This window comes from Hetaerina americana, unplaced genomic scaffold, assembly GCF_022747635.1.
Source record: "Hetaerina americana unplaced genomic scaffold, ioHetAmer1.1.p SCAF_12, whole genome shotgun sequence".
Lineage (NCBI taxonomy): Eukaryota > Metazoa > Arthropoda > Insecta > Odonata > Calopterygidae > Hetaerina > Hetaerina americana.
In genome coordinates, this window is record NW_027286292.1 from 122,709 (window position 1) to 139,302 (window position 16,594).

Here is a 16,594-nt window from a genome sequence, read left to right on the forward strand (position 1 = left end):
CAACATATGTTATTCGAGCCAAAATTAACAGCGCAGTGTTTCAGTAATTCTTTAGAAAAAGAGAAATGGCATTGTTAATACTCATTTCTTGTTAAATTGCTTTCAAAATTTCTGCTACATTTGGTTTCTCTTTATTTAGTCAATAGAAGGAACAAATTTTTGTTTACATAGCAGTGATAGAACACTTTTAATTGACAGGCGTAATGCCAAAAGAGATGAAAGCAGATTTGGGCGAAGCTCATGGCACATCTGCTCCAGTGTTAGCAAATGCTTCCAATTATTGAAATGGCTTAAAATGTGGCTATACATCCACAAATAATGATCACATCCGGTTTGTCCAGTGGAATAGACTTCCTCTGAAATAATCGACAAAATCTACGATAATGTTTTGAATGATTGACAAATCAAAATTGGAGGCATATCATAAGTTACAGTGCTTTCTATTTTACACGAAAATTTTGTGTGAAAAAAATTTCAGCAGGATATGTTAGCTAACCATTCTCTGTGGTGATAGCTGTGGTCTAAACATGGATTAACTACTGCAGTTAAGAGAAAAAGGATAGTGGAAACAATGTGTTTGTAAAGGCAATCTGACTCCAAAGTGTGAGAGGGCTGAAATGGACGAACAAGGTGATGGCCTCTGATTTTTGGAATGCACAAGGAATCGTGTATGTTGATAACTTGCTGTGTCTGCCCGATTGTATGTATTTGATGGGATATGTAGGCTGGACTTGCCATGTATCATTTTGAACTTGGGTGTAACCAGTCAGAGACCATTCTTTGCAATTCTTGCCTCTATATTTACAAATTCTCCAAATTAACCTTTTAAAATGAAGAGAATGCATCAGTTTGATATAATCTTTTCAGGGGGATATTCTGATGGAGGAGAAGAAGCGGAAATGTGATGATCCAATGGGTGGCGACCTTAGTGAGTAATTATGTGTCATTGATAAATTATTAATGATTTAATCTTGATTATTCCTAATGCACTGAATTGTGAAATGTATGCTGTGCCCATTCGAAGAGAGGTGGTTGACGAATTCCAAGAACCTTATTTTTTAACTGCTCTTGATCAAAATGTTAGCCTTTCTTTGATCACTGTTGGCATTGAATAGTTCATGTCCAAAAGAATAATGCTATCAATGTAGTACATTGTGTCAAATATGTGTATCAAATTAATGCTTAATATGTGCAACAGTATGCTGCCACAGTTAACACTAAGATAACAAAACTTGGTTTTAGGGTAGTTGAAGAGCAGTAAGGTACTTGAAACTCTTTGGATTACGAACCATAAGTTTTTGGGAAATTGGGCATCATGTCTAATATTCTGGTTCAAGGCTTTATTAGTTTCATCCGTAACGATTTTGCATTTTTAATTTTGTTTGTTTATCTGAGTATGATGTTCTATATGTATATATTTCTGCATTATCAATTGCAGGACGTATTGAGGATGATAATGCAACAGTGGTGGCAGATGAAGAAGGAATTGACTTATACAGGCCACCTTTAGCAATTGTAAGTTTTTGTCACAATACTGTGTCCTAAAGTGATTAATTAGTTTTAATAATTGGTTTGTCTTAGTAATCAGTAGCTAGTTCTTTATCATCTGCATGATCTTTTTCTGCTGGCATTATCCTGAAAATTCCTCAGGAGATTGATGGCGGCTGTTGTTGGCCGATTGTGTGTGCATGCTAGATCAGCCATGGTCACACCTAGTTCTTGCTTTTCTAAGAATTTACTTTTCAATCAATTGGCTATATTTAAACCCTTTTGGTGTAGCGGACCAATTTATTGGCTTTTGCATCTCTAGTAAAAAGTGCAGATGGCTGATATATTGGCCCAAATGTAAGCTATCGTTTAAATCGCTCTAGTTTATTGAATTTTTATTGCCACTTGTGTATTGTTTCTTGTATCATAAATATAAAGCCTCTGCTTTGTATAATTTTTTTTCTCTCTTTTGTATACCTTTGGGTTAATTACTCTGTTTATGGTTTTTCTATCTCTTGTAAGTATAAATCTTACACTAATTTTTACATTGAACTGTTTACGTGTGGGGAAGTGCATTCTAATGGTTTGCTTGTTTCTTTCGCTAAGTGGTCTCTTCTGTATTAAATATTTTTAATTCTGCACACTTTTGAATGCTTAATGATGAATCTGCTCTGATACCAACTGCTAAGACTTAGGTGATGCGATCTTAGTGAAAGCATTGCTATGCAAATATATTGCTTTTCCTTTTCTTCCGTCCTAGGTAATCATTTAGGCTGTTTGTAATGTGATGGTATTGTAAGCATTTCTCTTTCTAAATCAGCCTTTTTCTTTTACTGCCTTGAAATGGAGTGTACATTGTGGATAGCATGTGATGAACACAATTCTCTTTTGGCATTGAGTTGTGGTGCTGTTTTTCTCATACAAGGTAGTGGTGAAATCATACGGGGTTTTGAAAAAATATTTACATTTTTATTTTTCCTATGAAGAAAACAGCCCAACAACAATGATGACTAAGCACAAATACACTGCAAGAATCATTGAGTCTGTTGAGATGGAATGCCTCAGGGGTTGGAGTGTTGCATATCTCCTCGTGTAAGTAGATCAAACACTAGACTGGAGTGTCTATTCAAGGTAAAAAAAAGAATTGTGCAATTTGTGGTGGAATACAGGGTGCGTTCCAAAAGTAATGCAATTTTTTTAATTTATGAACAGATTTGAATGAACACGAAATTTTCTTCAAATGACTGTCTTTGGCGCCTCGCCACATTTTTTTCCGGCAACTGCCATGACCGGTATGTGCCCTGAAAGGCATCTTCGGGGACCTCTTGCAAGGTCTTCGTGGCAGCTGATTGGATCTCTTCTATGGATGAAAAATGGGTTCCTTTCAGGGCTGCCTTAATACGAGGGAAGAAAAAGAATCCTGCTGGGGCAAAGTCAGGGCTATAAGAGGGGTAGGGTAGCATTAGCACATGATGTTTGGCCAGGAACTCGTGCTCTTGTAGAGCATTGTGGCAAGGTGCGTTGTCATGGAGTTGCCAGGTAGCGGAGATGTCTTTTCTCGTCCTGATGACCCTTTTTCCGAGTCTGTCCAGCACATCCACGTAGTAGGCAGCGGGAACTGTATGTCCTGGGGGAACAAACTCCTGTGCTGTCGAACAAGAAAATGATCGTTGTTTTCTCTTTTGATTGCTCATTCTTGCCTTTTTGGGCTTGGGGGACTGTTCGGTGTGCCACTCAAGAGCTTTGGCGTTTTGTTTCTGGGTCTTATTGAAAAATCCAGGTTTTATTGCCAGTGATGACGCGGTCCAAATAATCAGGTTCATTTTCAATACTTTGCGAGAGCTCACTTGAAATTTCCACTCAGGTGGTCTTTTGGTTGTCTGACAACACCATGTGCACGAGCTTGGCGCACACTTTCATCATCGCTAAATCTTCAGTAGCAATGCAAAGCACAACAGCAGACTTACACAGTAGTAAGTTCAGTTCATTGGTTTAATGGTCACCATCTTGATACTCAATCAATGGCCAGAGTCCAACAATTATCAAACACGAGCCACATTGGCGTCGTTTTTCCTGGTCGATGGCCGCCCAGAGTTTTGTTCATCGTGGACCTCTTCCCGGCCCTCCTTAAAGGCCTTTAACCACCTTGAAACTTGTGAGTTGGTCAGAGCAGAGTCCCGGTAAGCCTCGGGGAATCATTTTCTTTGTGTCCTCGAGAGATTTTTTCAGCAGAGCACAAAACTTAATCGCATGATGTTGCTTGATCGTCAATTTAATTTTTTTCTTGGCACGGTCAGTGTGTAGAAGTTAGCATTAACCTACGCCCTGCCACTTCCACAGCTTGGAGAGCCCTGAGAATGGTTTTGAAGCAATGATTAGAGTTCCCCCCTCTACTACCTGCTCCAAGGGGTTCGATCCCACTCCAACCAATAGGAGCAGGAGCGGCAAGGGAAATTTGATTGCATTACTTTCAGAACGCACCCTGTTTACATCCAGGAGAGAGAGGTCGCAAACAGTATGCATAAATTATAAAAAAAGGTGTGGAGATGCTAGATGAATGATTGAACAACACCTTTTAGAACAAACTATTGTGCAAAATGTGACTTTACAGTGGCAGACGGAAAGTTATGCTCCTCAAAAGTAATTCTTTATTTTTTGTAATGTTTTTGCATGTCTTTTTGGTTAATTTTGTTTAGTAAAAAGTGTTTTCATTAGAAAATGTTACATATAATGTATTACTATTGTTTCCCTAAATCAAATTTTATTGCTAAAAAATTGTTCCTGTTTAGTAGACGGTTACAATTCCAATTCTTTTGTCAGACAATGTAAATTTCATGCCTTAATGTTACCTAATTCAGTTACTCTTCAATCAAAACAACTGCATGTGGATATCTTTGAAAATGGCTTCAAGATATTTTTTTCCCCCAGATGATACATTTGATTAATATACCCTCCACATATTTTGCTTGTACTGCTGGCTGAACGCGGCACTAAGAGGGTTAATAATATCATGGTGACTCCTATCGCTTTTTCCTCTGGGACATTTTTGAAAGTCTGAGCAAAGAAATCAGAAATAATATGACTGAACTCTAGCTGGGAAAAATGTGTGACAACAAGCAATACTGAGATATTACACAAATGAGTCCTCTGAATCAGCAAGCATGCAAATATTCCAGGAAATCCCTCCTCATCATGCCTTATGCAAAAAGTTGTGAAGTGAGTTATGTTAAAAAAATATTCTTACTGATTTTGTGAATTATTTGCAATTCCATGTGCTCATTGGGCATGGTTCAACTGTATCTCGGCGACTCGTTGTATTTTTCATTGCATCTTTGTTTTGACATCATAGAAGCATGAGAATTGTTATGTTTAGATATACTTTGCTTTGTTTAAATTTAATTGCATTTGATCAGTTTGATTTCTTTTGCAAAATCCACCCTGTGGTAACCATCACGTTAAGTTAACATTTATTTCCTGACTCCAATCACCAAGCTAGCAACTTACTTCATAAACTCCCACATGGTCATTAGGATGTATTTTTTGTTCTTCTCTGTGACCAGGTCCAAAGTACAAAGTTAGTATAAGAAGTATCTGGGAGAGCTTCTGAAAAGTAATTATTTCAGGTGATGTTGTAATGCCTAAAAATTCCTCCCGTGTACTTTCCTTGAGCGTCGACACACTTATGCTGTGGGCTTTTCCGTGACTCAAAGGTTCCCTGGTAGGTGGTGCCTGGAAGGTCCTTGAGGGTATGCGTGCAAGCTTCTTTGATGGCACTCGGTCCTATGGTGGTGTCCTTTGAGGGACGAGTTCACTTTTGGGAATTGGAAATTGTCTGTTGGTTCCAAGTCGGGACTTTTGAGTGGGTTGGGGAATTGTCGAGATGCCATTGCAGAAGGGCTTCGCAAGCAGACACTCGACTCAGCTCTTGGTCATCTGGCTAGACCTTCAGGACAAGTTTAACACAGATCATTCACTTCACCAAATTTTCAGAGATAATGCTGTGCACTGTAATCTTACCAATGCTAACACAATCCTAGATCATGTGCACATTTAACCAATGGTGTGAATTCATCCTTTTAAGCTCATGTTGAGGTCATTGGATCTTGGTGTAGATCCAGAGCAGGACTCGTCCTCTACACCCTCATAGCCATCTTTAAAGAGCTTGTGCCACTTAAAAAATATCAGTTTGTGTCATGTTTTCATCTTTAAACACTTAGCAAATCATGCTCAACGTCTCCTTACCCAAATTCTCCAGTCCAACAAAACATTTGAGAGCGTACTGCTGTTCAATCGATCCCTGTGTTTTGCACTGGCACCGAGTCACTCGAAAGAGGTCCGCTAAAAACGCAATCTAGCATAAAGGAACACTGGCAGGTGATAGGTGCTTGGAACTTGTTGAAGATTATACCCTCAATCACCGAGCATGTGTGTTGGAAGCTTGCTGCCACATGCGTTCACGTCAGAAAAAAATTATTCTCAATACTTTTTTTCTATACCATATATATCTTTACCGTTTCAGTTTGGGTTCTGCCATGGTCATGTAATAAATGCATCTAGTGGGAAGGTTTATAGAAATTTTCCCATTGATTATATTCTAGGTCCATAGTATGGAGATACATGTGCTTTTTAATGCACATATTATTATTGACAGGTCCTCTCTTTTCTATAATCTATCCATTCTTTACCTCTGTGAAGATTTTAGTCCATATCCCTTTAATGAGGGTTTCCACTTCATCTGGAAATAAGGGGATCGAGATGGTGCGGGGGCTAACGTACTGGCTTCCCACCCTGAGGGCGCGGGTTCAAATCCCGGCGGTGTTGAATATTTTTCAGAGGTATCTCGATCCCTACTAGCGGTGCTTTGTGGAGGGCACTTTGAGTGAGTACGCCGTCCGTCGGATGGGACGTTAAGCCGCGGACCCCTTGGCGCCTTTCGTAAAGAGTAGGCTAATGCCGACGCCGGGTTTCTCTCCACCCTTCATCCTTTCCTGTCCTTCCCCTATGGCGCAAATGACCTTAGCTGTCGGTCGCCTCCCCTCAAAACTACTACTACTCTAGAAATAAAATATGTATCTGACTGATAGAATTTTGATATCATGGGATGAGTAGGTTGGACTTGACATGTATTATTGTAAACTTGGGTATTACCAGTCAGAGACCGTTATTTGCAATTCTCGCATCAATATTTACAAGTTCTTGACACCAGCGTTTTAAAATGAAGAGAATGCATCAATTTGATATCATTCTTTTCAGGAGGATTTCCTGATGGAGGAGAAGAAGCGGAAATTTGATGATCGAGGGAGTGGAGATTTTAGTGAGTATTTATGCATCATTGATGGATTATTTATGATTATTCCTAATGCACTGATGTGTGAAATGTATGGTGTGCCCATTTGAAGAGGGGTGTTTGACAAATTAGGAGACATTTTATTTTTTAACCGCTCTTGATCAAAATGTTGGCCTTTCATTGATCACTGTTGTCATTTCATAGTTCATTTCCAAAAGAATAACGCTATCAGTGTTGTAGGTTGTGTCAAATATGTGTGTCAAATTATTGCTTAATATGTGCAACAGTTGGCTGCCACAGTTAATGCCAAGTTGACAAAACTAGGTTTTAGGTAGTTGAAGAGCAGTATGTCCTTGAGAGAACTTGCAATATCCCTCAAGGATATATTGCGTATTTATACTTTGTATGTACCTCATATTAGTATACTTGTAGGGAAGTGGGCAATGGGGGCAAATGTAGTCGAGAGAATCCTGCTGGTATCCGTAAATTTCCAAGATAATGTCAGTATAATGTTTATTCTTGAGACATGACTCATTTAATGAATGTAAATGCCATTAATGAGGCTTCTAAGGAGAAGGGCCACAAGATGGTTCAAGTCTTGCATGAATAAAAATGATAGGTGAAGCATTAAAATTTGATATTATGCAATCATAACAAAATAAACCTCCAGAAATATAAATATGAAACCCTGTAATGTGCATACCTACCTTGTGTTTTTTCATTGAATTTCACCAGCCTATTACAAAGACTGGATATTTTGGCGATGAAGTGCCTCAAAGTATGTTATCAGAAGCAGTTCCCTTGGTGGCAGTTGTTTTCTGCTGCAAAATTACCCGTTTGATTCAGATGTAAAAATAATTGTGCCTAAAGGAAAGCAGCCTTCCACATATTGATTTGATTCACAGCCAGGCAGCCAGTGTCTAACATTGCAATAAACAACGAGGACAGTGATCTGGATAGTTTTCAAGTTTTTAGTCCTGTTGGATTATGAAAAAACTTGCAGTTTCAAATGGAACAAATTTTAAAGAAATGTATGTTCATTTTACTTTAAATGTTTAAATCGAAACAGTGGTTATGAGGTCTGTTCAAACGTTTCCCGAAACTATTTTACAGCATGCCTCCAGGGGGATATTTTTTAATCCAATTGGTGGTGTTGTGTCCATAGAAACTTCCCGCACTCCTACCGTCAACCACTTAGTTGATTAGTTACAGTCATCAATATGACTGTAGTTAAAGAACATTGCTTGAAAGGGGTGTCTGTGGAGCATGGCAAGAAGTCGGACCCATGAAGTAGAGTTCTTTAATGGAGCAGCTTTGTGTTCTGTGAAATTCAGTGTAAAATTGTCCAATTCCATCATGGAAATTTTGGATGTGAAGAGTTGATTATCAAGGCGAGGATGCTATGGAACATAGGATGAGTGGTTCGGAAAGGGGCGGCAATCTGTGGAAGATGACTAGCATTCAGGAAGACCATCAACGTTTGCTGATGAGAGAGTGAACCCTCTCGTTCATGCAAATGCATGTTTGATTGTCAGGGAACTTACCGAAGATTAAGATGTTGGATTTATTCATGCTGTGGAGTCACCTTCAACTGTGTGCCTCGTCTGATGCCAGCACACCAGAAATAACATCCATTTCAAGTCTGTCAGGAACAATTTGATCGAGCTGAAGAGGATGAATTCTTCTTCTCCGGAATCATTTCAGGAATAATGGGTTTTTGTGTATGACAAAAAACAGAAGTGCAATCTTCACAATGGATTGGTGAACCATCCCTTCACTCCAGAAAAGCTTGACAAGTTTGCTCAAATGTCAGGGTGATGTAGACTGTTTTTATATGCAAAGGGGGTATTGCATCACGAATCCCTGCCTAAAGGCCAGACAGCACAGGTGTATACCTGGGGGTTATGAAACGCCTAAGGAAGAGAAATGGGCAAAAGTGGTGCGTACATAGGAGGAGTGGCAAGTGGTTTTTCTGCCATGCCAGCAAGCTGCTGTGCTATCCTTCCCACCTTACTTGCCAGTCCTGGCCCCATGTGACTTAATTCTCTTCCCCAAACTAAAAAGGCTGCTGAAAGAAAAAACATTTGACGCAATTCCAGAGAAAAATTCGATGCAGGACCTTACTATGAGCATTCCGGGACTGTTTCAACCAGTTGAAACACCTTGGGGGTAAGTGTATGTGTTGCGAAGGAGATTACTTGGAAGGGGACCCTGACCAATAATTTGTCAGTGTAGTACGTTTTTTGTGATAACTAAAGTTAGGGAAATTTTTGAACAGACCTCATATCCTTGAAATAATTTTTTTTCCTTTGGTATTAAGTACCCGCAAAATCTTTGGATTACAAACTATATTTTTTGAAAAAATGTCTTTTCTCCTGTTTGGAGACTTTTTTTTAGTTTCATCCTAAGGCTCAAATTTTTAAATATGATTGTTTTTATCCGAGAGTGATATTCTTGTCTGTTTGTGCCTTACCAGTTTCAGAGCCTTTCAAGGGTTTTATCACTGAAGTTCTTGAGCAAGATAAGGGTGAAGGATTGATCAGTCTACCATTGGCAGATGTAAGTCCACATTTCAAATCAATCTCATTATGTGATTAATTAAAATTATTAGTAAGTCTTGTTAATCAGTTGCTAGCTCTTTGTGATTCTGCATGGTCTCTTACTGCGGACATGTCACTGAGAATGTGTCAGGTCATTGAAATATGCAGTCAAATTGGTGTGGTGTTCAGTGTTGTGGATGTTATTGCGAGGCAGCATGTCTGTCAAAAGCGTCAATGGGTGTGCTTCTCAAAGAGGCCTTTTTTTGCTTTTTTTCAGTCCCAGCTGTGGTGGGACCAAAAAAAGGCACAAAAAATAATGCATTTTTTCTCTGGTAATAGTTGGTGTATGATATCAGGGTCACAGGAAAAAACCCACCTTTAGTCACCTGTAAGCAATTTTATAGAAAATCATTGTTATTTAAAGTGCCATTGTGGTTGCGGGGATGTCTTTGTTCCTCTGTCCAGATATTGGGGATAAATTTTCCATCATTAGAAGTCTTGAAGTTATTGATAATAATAACAGGTTAATATTAGTTTTTGTAGTCTGAATGTCAGAAAAATGTTCACAGTCGTCCTTGTTTGCTGCCATTAGAAGTGAATGAGAAAACTGTGGGACCGTCCATGTGGCGTTGATGGGAATAATATCTCCCGAGTTGCTGAGAGCCAATGTTAGAGAGGGTTTTGTATTTGAAGGCGTTAAAATATTTCACGAGTCATACTCGCATGTAAATGAGGTAAAGCAAAGGTCCAATTGGTGTTATTTCCACCAGCATGTAAAACTTGGGAATCACCCTCTTCTGGAAAACTGGGAATTTGGTGGATATTCTGGTCTATAAAGAATGAAGGGCACACTTCACTTCACGGGAAAGTTCTTAGCCTCTCAATTGCGGGTGTATTCATGAGACTTGTTAGATATGCCTAGGTATTCTTTGTTCTTCACAAATACTGTCATGTTTGACCCTTAATTAAGAGACATTGTAATGGAAACAATTGTTTTGCAGCAGGAGGTAAGGACGAGGAGTCATGTAGGACTAAAGTCTCTTTTACATGGAACTCAAGCAGTTGGTACTAACACCTATAAGAGGAAATAATGTACTTGATCTATTAGCTAAAAAGTTGTTGGTAGGTGTCCTAAATATTGCAATGGTTATAGTGACCACTGTGTAGTGTAATTGAAAGTCAATGTGATAATTGGGAAAAGTTAGATACTCAAAAGAAAGATTTACTTGTTCGACCGGGTTGATTATGATGTATTAAGGCGAGGGTCGTAGCAGTCTTCAAGGATTATTTTAAGAGTGTAGTAGCTGCGGAGAACGTGAGTGAACATGTGTGGTACCTTGCTTGTGTTATGCAGTCTGCGTTAGAAAAATACATACCTAGGAAGTTAAAAAGTCAAGAGGGTGGAACCTAGATGCTACAAGTACTCGAAAGCAAAATGGCATGGTATTTGAAAATAAGGAGAGCATACAAGGACAAGTGTAGCTATAAATGAAATTTAAAAATATAAAACAGGTAAAGCATTAGCTAGGAAAGCATGTCACCAGGCGCAAAAGAATTCAAAAATAATTAAGTAAATATCTGGACAATAACTCATAAGCACTTGAATCCTATTCATGGGAGGTTGAGGGAAATAAGTCGACAGTACCAATTTAAAATAGAAATGGGGAAAAACAGTGGCAGTAGAGAAAAAGTTAGTACACTAAACCATTGTTTTCATTGCACTTTTTAATCCCCCGCCGGAAAAATTTTGAGTTGCTACCTGATCACTTCCATGAGCCTGTCTCTGAAATTGTGATGTCTTCTCTTGGAGTTAAATGGCATCTTACAGATACAAGTCCAAACAAATTCGGTAAAATCCCTGCTCCCTCATCAAATCCCTGCTTGTGTGTAAATAATGATGGTATCCGAATTGGTTTTGTATTTATAATATTTAATACATCCTTAAATGATCACCTAGCACCCAAGAACTGGAAAGTAGCCAATGCATGCCCATGTATGAATAAGGCACAACAGAAGATGTGAGAAATTACCATCCCGTCCCCCTCCCATCTATCTCATACAAAATTGTAGGGCACGTAATTATAATTTCAACAGGCCATGAACAAAGGTTCGTAATGGATCATCTGACCAAGTGAGCAGCTCATCGGGTGGCCCACAAGGAAGTGTCCACTATTGTTCCATTTATACAATAAATACATCAGTTATCAAGTTTCAAGTAAACTGAGTCTATTTCCTGACAAAGCAATGGTATATAGGGACATTAAGACATGAATTTAAAGAAATTTTCGATGAATATTTGGTGGAAGGGTATTTCACCCTTACACCTTACCTTAAACTTACAGCACACAGGAAACCAGCATAAAAAACATAGAATCGGTAAAATATTTTGTTGTTATCATAACTAAGGACATATCCTGGGGAAAACTAGTTGACCATAGGTTGAAATAGAGGCTAAATTTACCGTGTAAATTTTAGGCAGGTTACTTATCCAAATATGTGACAGACACATCACGGGCCCCGACTAACTCTGGGAGATCACATCACCAACGTAAAATCAGGGAGAAAAATGGTGGATTGGATAGATTTAAAATGCTGTTTTTTCCTCATACCATAAGAAATCAAAATGGACATTACAGCAATCACTCAGGAGATGACTGGCATTTGTAGTGTATATATTTTGTCGATATCCTGAATGTTATTTTTGTATTTGATGGTCCCATCTTTTTAACAGTTCTCCTGCATGATTTGAATATGCAAGGTCCGTCCCAAAAGTAGTATGACTGAGTTGACTAAAGGAATTCATTGCCAGAATTGATGAATTCACTCAAAAGTCTAGGAAGCAGCACACTTTTGCATCCACATGCCACTTCCAGCAAGTTTTCCATGACTCGTATGCCTTCTGGAAGGCGGTGCCTGGAATGCTGCTGAGCTCCCCGGCCTGTTGTAACACTTCCATCAAGCCATGGCATCCTTTCAGCAAGGATTTGAGGTGGGAAAGAGGAAGAAGTCTGGTAGGGGATTGTCTAAAAAATTTAAATCCTCACTCACATGTTCAAGAAGCTCTTGGTATATACACAAGCGAGTTTCCTTTTATTCGTTCAAGAGCACTTACAGCACCCACTTCGCATACACCTTTCGCATGCCCATGTTTTCGGGCACCAATCAATGCACATCACTTTAAGGGATGGAGGGAAGTTCTTCAGAAACTATGCAAACATTCAATCTGCGATCCCTGTCCAAGAAAGCCTTCACTGTAACAAGTTCTTAGTCAATTTTTGAGGTCAAAGGATGTCCTGAACGTTCGGCATCTATAACATCTTCTCTGCCCTCCCGAAACAACTTGTGCCTCTCAAAAGCACCCATTCTATGGCGTTAACACCATAAGCTACCTTGAGCATGTCCTGAGTCTCTTTCCTGGTTTTGCCCAGTTTCATGCAAAATTTGCTGGCGTAGTGCATTTCCAATAATCAGCTCAAAACAGAACGTAATGAGGTTACATTGTGAGGGTTTCGAAAACCAGCAATCCACACTCCAGATAGGCCAACTGCCACAGGCCTCCTGCCTTTCCGGAGACTCCCCTCCCTTGAACCTAGCCAGAGAAACCGCCGTCCATCCTTCCGTTTACCCAGGAAAAAATAAGTCCTACTTCTTTTGAGACGGACCTTGTACATATCTTGTTATTGAATATTGTTCCATATAATAACCCCTTTTTGTGTGATTAACTTAGTTTAAGCTTATTCCCAAACTGATATTTGTGTAGATGAGTAATGATTGTGATTTTGTATGTATGGCTTGTAACCTGACATCCCCCACCACATGCCTTGTAGGGTATAGCGAAGATGCAGATAAAATGGCCTCTACCACCTTTGTTCGATGACATTGACTTCTTATGAGCACTTAAGCAGTTAGTGAGGTGTACTACCAATCGCTCCTTAAATTGGCTTACCTTTGGTTTTTGAGGCCTCTAAAATCTCTATTGCTGCACAGTCATCTAGTACGGAAAGTAAAAATCCCTCAATTTCCATTCACTTTAGTGGTAACGTTCATTGCTATGAAGGGAAATGGTTTTCTCCTCTGCAAGCCGGGTCTGCTTTCACCAATTTTTTTGACCAGGTCCTTTAGAAGTTACGAACAGTACTCCCCAGTTATTTTTTTAACCTTTTCAAGACAATCAACAGAGTTTTCTTTGCATCCCAAAAAATGTCTGGTGTCTAACGGCGGATCCATTTTACATCCATTGTCATATATCAATGCTTAATATTACTCTGGTTTTTTGTTAAGTACATAAAGCACTGTTTGAAAAGTGTCATGTGTAATTCCTCATGCAAAATGTGACCGACACATTCTTTTGAGAGTCATACAGTATTTGCAATTTCAAGTACCTTCCTGTGTTTGTCTTATAATGTCATATCATGCATTTTTTCCAAAGATTTCTCGTGTGGTTGCACTTATCAGATGTCCTTCATTGGATCATCTCCGAGACTCTCGGGGACACGTTCAAACTCAGTTGTGCACGTTTTCACCGTGGAAATTGAAGGAGAAGAGTAGCAATACACATTTACAATCCTTGGATGATTTCGGTTGGCATTTAACCTTGTACAAAGAATTTTGTCTTTGCCCGATGCTTAGATTTTTTTCATTTATATCAATGCACACACACCAAAACTGATTCATTGGACTGCCTACAGCAAACTGCTGAATGGAATGGTGTGCCATTTCACTTGGCATCTACACTTAGCAATGTGATGTACAAGGTGAATCTGTATCCGTAGTTGTATGCATATTATGTATAAAAATGTCTACATATGCACCGTATTTCTTATTTGGAAGCGGTGCCAAAGTAAGATCATAATTGTATTCCCCTTTCAGAAGTAATTGATGCACAGTTAAATATTTTAATAAATAATAAAAATCCTAGTAATAATGGCCATTAAAATTTATTGGCTGTTTAATTTATATTTGACTAAGGTCCCATAGAACATAGATGAGATCTTACAGTTTATGAGTGCATTACTGTAAGATCATAAAAATATTGGGTACCAAGGTCTTGGAAGATACAGCTTCAAGTGCTGGTATAAATTGTCTGTCCGGTTACTCTAGGTTAGCTTACAGGGAGAGCCAACCCACTGATTACACAAATGATTGGTCCCTTTTGCTGAGCCATTGTTCTCAAAATTATTTGCTCATAATGCCAATTAAGTTAATGAGTTTTATCCGAACTTTCGCTCATTCCTTTTCGTTATATGTTTCTCGTAGACCTTTTACAGAAATATTTATTGTTTTTTTATGCTGTCAGATCAGTTATTGTTACCATAGCAGCAACTTACCTGAGCCAAATAAATTTCTCTGACACACTTACCTAGTGTGTTACGCAAAGAATGAATTTAATTATTTGTATCTTTTAATCAATAGATAATTCAATATCTGCATGAAAAAACCTGCTCTTTTTTAATTTATTCATAAATGTGCAATTTCCTGTACTCTGGTTTTTATGGCATTACTGGACAAATATGGGTAACAGTCCATAGAAAATGGGTGGGAAATATTTTGAACTATGCTAAAAGTGTCTTGAAACAGTGTTTGCTTCCAGCAAAGAATGTGGTGCGGTTGTGTACCATCTATTCGAATACTCAAGAGTGACGCTGAGTTATCTCATCTTGCTTCCAATTTTATAATTATTGAGATCTTCTAGTAAATGATTTCACCTACAAAACATAAAATAGTTATTGTTTTATAAACTAATGTTTTAATGATTATTTTTTTTAATTTCCTATGGAATGAATGTATGCCATCAGTCACAGGCCAAGTTAATTCATGATCTTTTGAACATTTTCTTTTGGGTATCTAGTAGGCTAATTAGAATCTTAGAAGCTTGTGATCATGCATTTCTCCATGCTTCATATGCAAATCCTTGTAAAATTGTGCATTTTTTCTCATAAACCAGAAATTGCATTCAATGTTTAGTGTAATAATTTCATTGTGAGTTGAATTGCCGGAATTTTAATTGATATGCTTCAAAATGGATAATAACAAACATTGTTCAAAACTATTTATATCCTGAGATTCAGATTTTATGATTTACTTTTTTATTTTATGATTACTTTTTACCTCTAGTGTGAATACTTGATATACTAAAAACAGTAATTAGATCCCTCAATTTCTGTTGATGATTGACATTTTGGCATATAACATTATCTGCATATTAATTTCTCATATTACCTTATCAGATCAACCAAAAGATCAACGCACCTAATTTAAAAAATCTAATGGTGGATGAAGAGGTTGATCTGCATGAAGCAGTGGAAGACGCATGCAAAATAGCTGAGGTTGAAGAAGCTGGAAAAGAGGTGGCCCGAGTGAAAGAGGAAGTGGATGTTAAAGAAGAAGATGAAGGGAAAAGAGTTTAAATGAAAACATTCCCAGTGAAGTTTACGGGTAGATTACAATGCGGTCATAATTCACAAAACTATTTTTAAAATTTATACTTTTAAATTTCACAAGAGTACATATTTTTTAAAATGTAGGTAAAGGAGGAGATTTTGAAGACGTTTTTATTCAGGTCCAAAAGCACTGGAAAAGTTACTCCAGTGAAACATTTGGACTCTAAAGCCTTTTTTTTAAGTAAAGTGAACATAAGAATTGTTATATCTTTAGTATTTTATGGAATATTTGAATCTGTATTGAGATAAGGTTGTTATTAAAACTGCATTTTGTCTTATTTGAGCATGAGTTATTGTCATACCTGTTTACCACCCTTATTTCAAGGTGTCTAAACATTTGCAAAGTTAATGAAAAACTCAGGAGTTGTGACATGGACCTGGGAATTTTTACTTAGCATTCTGGCCATTTTAATTTTTCGGAAATGTAATAAAAATGTTTTGCAGTGAAACTGGAGGACTTACCAAAACGAACTTGTGTAAGCCTAGACTTGTTGTTAAATTGTCCGCTGACCAATTCCAAAACAACCTGATGGTAAAGTCAATGTTGGTGTGGGCATATTAGGGAGCAAAAGGAAGAAAATGTTCACTGACATTGAAAAAAGAAACTTTCAACAAAATTCTGATGCTTAAACAATTGTTTTTTGATTGCTGCATGTTGAGTTGGAGAGGAAGGGGTAAAAATATTGGAGCCATCTTTCAGGGACCAGTGACAGCTGGGTTGGATGAAACGTATTGTGGGGAATTGGGATGTGAGTCGTCATGGTACAAGTCTTTTTGGGCTAAGAGAAGTGATCAGTAGGAAATAATGTATGTTGATCTTCCATGAAGGGTAAAATAAA

General features: G+C 38.2%; 1 long non-coding RNA gene across 1 annotated transcript; it reads left to right on the plus strand.

Moving 5' to 3' along the window:
- The first annotated feature begins 1,480 nt into the window (after nt 1–1,480).
- On the plus strand, nt 1,481–9,303 carry LOC139685841 (uncharacterized). Its single transcript, XR_011700234.1, has 3 exons — nt 1,481–1,515; nt 6,742–6,802; nt 9,252–9,303. It is a non-coding gene; the product is annotated as an uncharacterized lncRNA (long non-coding RNA).
- The last annotated feature ends 7,291 nt before the right edge of the window (nt 9,304–16,594 follow it).